Consider the following 6991-nt stretch of genomic DNA (forward strand, 5'->3'; position numbering starts at 1 on the left):
AAATTTGGTGTCTGACTTTTGCAGTCGACAATGCTCGGCCACCCAGGACTGCAGAACGTGAACTTGTTTTTCTTTTATTTCAGTGACAGCTTTTGAACACCAGATTGCTGAAAAACTACAGAAATACCCTTGAGGAATAGACGTATTCCAATTAAACTTTTATGAATTCATATGCTGTATTTCAAATTCCAAATAAGAGCTTTTAAACATCAGGGAGGCATAGTTGTGTGTGGTTTTTTATGTTTTGGTTTGTTTTTTTTTTCCAGGAAGAAGAGAATAAGATAACTGGTTTACCTTATACTTCTGGGTAATTAACTGCTCTGGTTTGCCACTGTGTGTTTCCCAAATGGTTCTGTCAGTAGCAGCTCATTCCGGAAAATGCTTTTGTGTCCAAACTGCAACATTCTAAATATCCTAACAGTGTCCACCCTAGAGAGGGTGTCACCTGGCACCTGACTGTATAGAGACCTACTTGTGTCACCAAAGCTCTCACAGCAATCGGTTCATCCCACCTTGTCTGTGCTGCACACATCTTGTGACTTCCACCTCCCTCCCAACAGTTTCTTGTAAATATATAAGGTACTACCCAAACTGTCAGGGTTCTGGAGGCAAGACAGGCTCTGATTGCCCTCATTGGTCTGTAATGTCCTTTTCTTGCAATCCCCTCCCTCTGCAACCTCCTCCCCACCCCCCAGGAGATTTGCAGCCTGTGCGCAAGCTCTGCTCAGAGATACTGCAGCTGTAATCTCGGAGCATCAGATTGCCGTGAAAACACCCGATTTGGGAGAAAGAGCTGTGGGAAGCCTCATCTGGTGCCTCTGCGAGTGAGATCCCTGCCCTGCCAGTCCTGCTGTCACCCTTGGCTCCCTTTTCACCTTCCCTTGCAGAGCCACCCACCCTTGCTGTTCCCTGGCACTCTACCACTCAGCAAAGTGACCTTTCTTCTCCAGATTCATGTTTGTCAGGTTGGGGAGCTGGAAACCTACAGTACCTCTAGGAGGGACAAATGGTATTTAGGCCTCAGGAGCATTCCCATGCCCTTTTTGTTTTTGTGAAGTTAATGTCCCAGAGAGTTGTCCTGGAGCCCAGCCTGCAATACATCAGCCAAACCCTGTCTACACCGAGATGAGGTGACGGCTATCGTGCACTTGCACTGTTTTCCCACTCATCAAATACTTTCCATGGAGATGGGTCAGCTCTGGCCTTGCTCTGGGAACACATTTCGTGGAAAGGCAGCACTTATTTCTCTTCATCCAGATTAGCTGAGCTGCTGACTGCCTACAGCCCATGGGGATAGCATCTGGCAGCCGCTCAGCTCTGCACAGGGACCAGCCACCCTCTTTCTGGCAGTGGGTTTCTCCTGTGAGCAAAAGGGCTCCGTTTCAGGTCCATGTTGGCTGGTTTGCCCTTGGAGGAGACCTCTTACAGTGCCTGACTGGTGGTCCTTGACAAGCAGTGGTGCTCTCCTGGCTAATGGAGGTCGTTTGTGTCTTGGTCGTTAACTTGTGGCAATAAAAGCTCACAGCTCTGACTGTGTCACTGGTATTCACTGTCAACATGTTCCAGGTATGAAACCAAGAAGCTTTCTTCCCCTTCCTCATCAGGGTCTTCTCAGACAAAATTTGGCCAGTAACTTTAGCTCACACATACAAATACTCTGTGTGAAAACATGGTATTATCTGAAAATCTGTCAAACAGCAGTTGTTAGGAGTCCAGCCTTTCACGCCAGCATTACAAGTGCATTGGGAAGTAAATTACAGCCAACATTAGAATAATATGTTGAGTATGTCATAACTAATGACATAAAGACTGTAGGATCTTATAGGCACATAGAAATGTCTGCGGCCAGTCACAATGTTCATAGAATCATAGGATCATAGAATAGTTTGGGTTGGGAGGGACCTCTAAAGGTCATCTAGTCCAACCCCCTGCCATGGGCAGGGACATCTGCAACTAGATCAGCTTGCTCAGAGCCCCCTCCAACCTGACCTGGAATGTTTCCAGGGATGGGGCATCCACCACCTCTCTGGGCAACCTGTGCCAGTGTTTCACCACCCTCAGCGTAAAAAATTTCTTCCTTATATCTAGTCTAAATCTACCCCCCTTTAGTTCTCAGGACCTATTATGGTTTCTCTCTTATGTTTTCTTTCTTCTTTAGTACAGTCATTGAATTCACTCCCCACTGAAATGGGAAAACACTGAAAAAAAGCTTTGTGCAGAAAGAACCTTTTTATTTACTGCAGTTGGTGTTCTTGCTGTGTTTTGAAATTACACATTTTCTGTCAGCTATTTACAAGAAAGGTATTAGCAGAAGCCTCAGTATAGTAGTCATCACCTTTGTACAGTGATGGCAAAACTCTCAAAGATATTCAACTTTTCAGGACCCAGAGCTTATCTATGTACAGAAAAGTTAAAATTCTGAAGGCAATCAAAAGTCTATGCTGCAAACATATTGAACAAACATAACGTGCTGGTACTGGCCTTAGCAAATGACCACATTGTATTTGTGTATCTGACCACGTAATTCAGACTGCACTTCTCAAGTGCTTGGGCTCATGCCAATGACTTCGTGAGTCAAAGTGAATGAGCGTATATTTGACAACTCTTGTAGTAAATCCAAGTCATATCATTCTCATGGCAATAACTCCTCTCAATTCTGGAGGGCTTCCTCACTTGTTTTCCCCACTTGTGTGCCAAATTCAGATAATTTTACCTTTGTGCAACAATATGTTTAGATGCAGGTCCTTTCTGCCTGGCAGAAAGTAGAAAAACATTGCCTTTTTGTACAGTTTTGGAAGATCTCTGGTATTTCTTTTATTGCTGCCTGCATTGGTTCTATAGGTTTTGTTAAGATTTTTTTTTTTTTAATAGAGAATAGAGATGAAACTTAAATAGAAAGTTTAGAAAAGCCATCTGTAATTCATGATATTTTCTTTACAGCTTTTCAAAGGTGGAAAGAAAAGCTTTCGTAGTGCTAGCACAAGTAGGTGGCAGTAGAGACACATACATATAAAGACATAGATCGTAGAGCACATAACAATACTATTTAAGTAGTAAGGTTGCATATTTAGGCACCATGAAATGACTTTTGATGAATCAGTGTAGATCAGCAAATGCCACACCACTTTGCAGATGCAAACTACTGTTAGTTAGTTAGTTTTGGTTAATATTAGAGATGCTTGCAAAACTCAGTGTTCAGCTATTTAGTTTGGATGTTGAGGTAGACCTGGAATCATTTAAACTATATATAGACTTGTTCCATCACTGGGGTCTGTCTTAGTCGTTCCTTCCTTGGAAGAGGTAGAACTTGATTATGAAGCTTCAGATTTGAAATACAGACCCGCTATTTTCTTCTTTTCATAGTGAGTGGCAAGGCCTGAGCTTTTTGCTCAGGAATGTAAATAACAGGAGTATCAGATACATAGTACTTTCACTCTAAAATGCTGGGCAAAAGCAAACTCATTGGTTTAGAGTTGTTCATCGTAGCTATAAATTAGCTTATTCTTAAAAATGAAGATAGAAGTGTTTTTTTTTTAATTTATTACAAGTGTATGAAAACTTAGAAGTTTATAAACTTTCCCCATTTTAGAAGTTGACTTGTGCTTCTCAGATATAAACTTATTATGAGGTGGAGTGTCAACTGTGTGTAAGAAGACACACGTATCACTTCTGCTTAAAAAAATCAACAGGATGTCTGAATTCAGATTTCAATTTCTACACATAAGTAAATGCATACTACATGGAGGAGTTCACTGTAATTGCAATATAGTTGCAGAAACAATTTTTTTAATTTTATTCTATTCTTTTATTTTTAGTATTTTTTTAAAAGTAATGAAATATTTGGATAGAACAGAGCAGCTACATGAACAGTGGCTAGTTTTCTAGAATGAAGTTGTATCAAGAAAAAAAACTGAGAATATGGCAGGGAAAGGGATAGAAGGGGGAGCAAAAGAGAAAACGGCCGCCAGCTGAGTTTGCCAAAGTGCCAGATGCTGCCTCTAGTAGACTATGTTCCATTGCTTTGGCATGTGGATGGTCCTTTGTAATGAGGCAAAACTTTGACAGTTACTGAATTTTGTGAATGTATGTATGTGTGCTTGGTTTAACTCTGATGTTTTCTGCAGAAATCAAGCTTCAGCAGAAGCCACCACATGCAAAGTAGGTAGGTACAAGCCTTCGAAAAAATAAAATACCAACAGATAACAAAAGTATTTCATATACATTATTTGTAATTCACTTGAAGTTTATGTAATTTTTGTCTCTTTATTGTAAGTCACTATGGAAGATATATGTAAACTGCTGTTGTTCTTTAATAGAACTGTGTTAAGATAAATAAAATACAGCATACTTTGAAGCAGGCATGCAGAGAACAAAATTAAAGAAAAATTGTTATTTTATTTATGTGATTTATAAAACAAATCAGAAGAACAGAGTTTGGGAAACAATTAAAATATACTGCTGGGGCTGAGTAGGAAAAGCCTTAGAAAAATAAGCCATATAAAAATACATAAAGAGTTTCACCCTTAGAGCATTTCAAAAAGCTAATCAACAAACAGTATGTTAAGCAGATTTTTTTTACTTAAAAAAAGGGAGAACGTTCCATGAGTTCCTCTCAGAACTGTATTATTTCTGTCAAAAAATGGGCTTAGAGGATATTCATACCATGATAACAGATAGCATTTCACCATTTTGAAATATAAAGGTATATTATAGCAGACAAAATAGTGCTGAAGTGTAATATCGTGTGTAATACCATGGAAATTTTGGAGCTTAAATTTTCACAAGCCCATCTGGAGCTCCAAATAGTTGACTACTTATCTTTAAACAACTTTAAGGAATTGTTTTTAAGTCAGAAATATAAAAAATATGTTTCCTGATTCTCAAGTTGATAATTTTAAATCAGAGGCATTAGCTGCTTGAAAAATCTAGATTTCAGTGTTTATCACAAGTGTGAATGCACTAAGTCTTCCTCCCGTTAAATGTGCTTGTGCCAAAAACCTGAGCGGAAAAAAAATATATCTAAAAAGTCCTCCAGTACGCTTTGATAGTAATACAATAACTTTAAACTTTGTCAGAATTAGGCATAGTGGACTGAAGGCATCTCAGTGGGCAGACACAGGATGCAATATTCCTTTGTGTGGTGTTACTTTTTTTTTAACTGTAGAAATTTCAAAAATATACCATGCTTTGTGAAAGCCAGGCATGCAGGTGCTCAGGAAGCCTGAGAAGAGAGTTATGAATTTCCCTACTGCCATAAGGACGAGGAATCAGAGCCTAGATTGTTGTTGTTGTCTCTGAAAACACTTACAAAGGCTCTCTGAAAATAGCACTACAGACTCCGAAAGCCTTTCAAACACTCTTTCCACTTTCATTTTGCAAGACCTTCTATGCCAAATAAAAAGAAGCTCTATTATTTCTTCCTCAGAATGACTTAAGATGGACAGTCAATGTTGTGCATTAAAAAAAGCCAGGGGCAATGGGTGGGGACAGGAGGCAGCTGTTATTAAAACTGGGTGTGATTCTGTCTCTGTGTGTGCGCTGCTTTGTATCTGTTTTCAGTTTTGTTGTTCTTCAGTTTTTGGGTAATAAACAGCTGGCACAGAACGTATCTCCCCACAAAAAAAAAAAAAAAAAAAAAAAGAAAAAGAGGAAAAAAAAAGAATTTCTGTTCAAGAGAAACTCCTCCAATTTCTCTCCTTTTTGTCCTGCTTATAAACACTGAAGAGTATGTGTTTAGCTTTGTTAATCACGCTCTAAGTAGAAAGGGAAGGCTTTAACTCATGCAGAAGGGGACATGTTATTATAAATAAGCTGTTACATACGAATATGCAGAACTTGGACTCATTTTAAGGTAGTTAAAGTGACTGTTAATGGAGAATTGGAGGATTGGAGCAAACTGTAAGAATGAGGAAATCAATGAGGGCTGTGAGGAATTTCACTACTGGGTGGCTGCAGATGTTCAAGCAAGGTAATATTAACTTGCATATGTCTCAGGAGATGGAGTATACATTTGTGAAATGAATCTGTAGTGTAGGGCAGCCAAGGGGAAAGACAGCTGTTAAGAAATTTGTAATTAAAACCTCTGCAAATTGTGTCAAGAAAATTAAAAGGCAACAGTGGCATGTCAGGTTTTAAAGCAAAATTTTACCTAATTCCATCACCTGGTCATTCAGCAAATAACCTGGTCATTTAGCAAGTAAGGATGACTTGTACTGTTTGTCAGCAGGACATCATGAACCTTTTAAAGCAATTTTTTTCTTTCTAAACTCTATGTTCTGTCTGTGGATAAATGTGCCTTTTCAAAACAGTGCATCCAAGAATAACTCTGGTACTGAAAAGAGTACTATTATTAGAAGCTATGTACCAGAAGACAATACTAGTATGGTTCTATAACAAAGGCTATGTTTTATGTTGGTTACATCCGGAGAATGGCTGTGCTCTTGACAGCGTATGTACTTCAGTCAGTTCTTTCACGTACAGTGTGTGATGTTGTGAACAAACTGGTTAAACAGCAATAGTTTGGCAAACAGGAGTTTAAGTGCATCTAGACTGTGTTTTAACTTCGAAGCACACCTTGTCCCTTTAAGGCTCAAATATTAGTACAATAATGTTTCTAAGTAGCTCAGTAAGGGGTAACTTGCTTCAGACAACCAAAGGATAAGACACAGCTCTGAAGTTACGCTCAGTTCTGATATTTCTTCTCCTTCACTTCATTTGCTCTGGTTTCTGTATAATTCCTTCCCTCTCGGATCAGATGTCCATTTCCAAGAATCCTGGTTTCAGCTGGGATAGAGTTAATTTTCTTCCTAGTAGCTGGTACAGTGCTGTGTTTTGGATTTAGGATGAGAATAATGTTGATAACACACTGATGTTTTACTTGTTGCTAGGTAGTGCTTACACTAGTCAAGGACTTTTCAGCTCCCCATGCCCTGCCAGTGAGAAGCTGGGAGGGGGCACAGCCAGGACAGCTGACCCAAACTGGCCAAAGGGA

This window comes from Aptenodytes forsteri, unplaced genomic scaffold (assembly GCF_000699145.1).
Source record: "Aptenodytes forsteri isolate BGI_AS27 unplaced genomic scaffold, ASM69914v1 Scaffold45, whole genome shotgun sequence".
Taxonomy (NCBI): Eukaryota; Metazoa; Chordata; class Aves; order Sphenisciformes; family Spheniscidae; genus Aptenodytes; species Aptenodytes forsteri.